The sequence below is a fragment of the Hipposideros armiger genome, unplaced genomic scaffold (assembly GCF_001890085.2).
Source record: "Hipposideros armiger isolate ML-2016 unplaced genomic scaffold, ASM189008v1 scaffold_407, whole genome shotgun sequence".
Lineage (NCBI taxonomy): Eukaryota > Metazoa > Chordata > Mammalia > Chiroptera > Hipposideridae > Hipposideros > Hipposideros armiger.
In genome coordinates, this window is record NW_017731757.1 from 891,784 (window position 1) to 892,760 (window position 977).

The 977-nt window shown below is 41.6% G+C and overlaps 1 protein-coding gene across 1 annotated transcript in view; it reads left to right on the forward strand.

The window, feature by feature from the left end:
* The window catches only part of DZIP1 (DAZ interacting zinc finger protein 1), a 69,632-nt gene that overhangs the window by 41,244 nt on the left and 27,411 nt on the right, over positions 1–977 (forward strand). The window lies entirely within an intron of this gene.

Genomic DNA, 977 nt, shown 5'->3' on the forward strand with positions numbered 1-977 from the left:
TTCAGTCTTGGTGGCGTACATTCTGTAAGTTTGGACAAATGCATAATGACAAGTATACACCATTGTAGCATCATACAGAATAGTTTTACTGCCCTAAAAATTCTCTGTGCTCTGCCCACTCATCCCCCTTCTCCCAACCCCGGATCTTTTTACTGTTTCTGTACTTTTCCTTTTCCACAATGTCATATAGCTAGAATAATACAAGATGTCTTTTCAGATTGGCTTCTTCCACCTAGTAATATCCATTTAAAGTTCCTCCAAGTCTTGTCATGGCTTGATAGCTCATTTCTTTTTAGTCTTGAATAATATTCTACAGTGCGGATGGACCACAGTTTATTTATCCATTCCCCTACTGAAGGACTTTGGTTGCTTCCCAATTAGGGTAATTATGAATAAAGCTGCAATAAACATCCATGTACAGGTTTTCGTGTGGACATAAGTTTTCAGGTCCTTTGGGTAAATACCAGGGAGCTCTATTGCTGCGTCATATGGTAAGAGTTTGGTTAGTTTTGTAAGAAACTGCCAAACTATCTTCCAAAGTGGCTCTACCGTTCTGCGTTCCCACCAGCAATGACTGAGAGTTCCTGCTGCTCCACTTCCTACAAGCATCTGGTGGTGTCAGTGGTCTGGATTTGGCCATTGTAGGTACATTGCTGTTACTTTTTGATTTGGTGATTTATTTCTTAAAGCTTTGGGGGTTGATTGGTTGTGTGCAAGTTTATTTATTAACATCTTCCATGACATAGATACTACATTTGGGAGCACTGACCTTGAAGCCAGGCATGAAAGCTCAAGTCTGAGCTCTTCCCGCTCCAACTCTCTGAGTCTGGGCCAGCTAGTTCACCTCTGTAGACTTGAGTTTCCCCATCTGTACAATGGGGTCAAAACATGCATCCTAAAGGTTGTGGTGTGGATTCAACAAGGCAAAGTGCTTATTGACACAGCCTCTAGCACAGGGTGAGTGTTTGTTTTTTTAA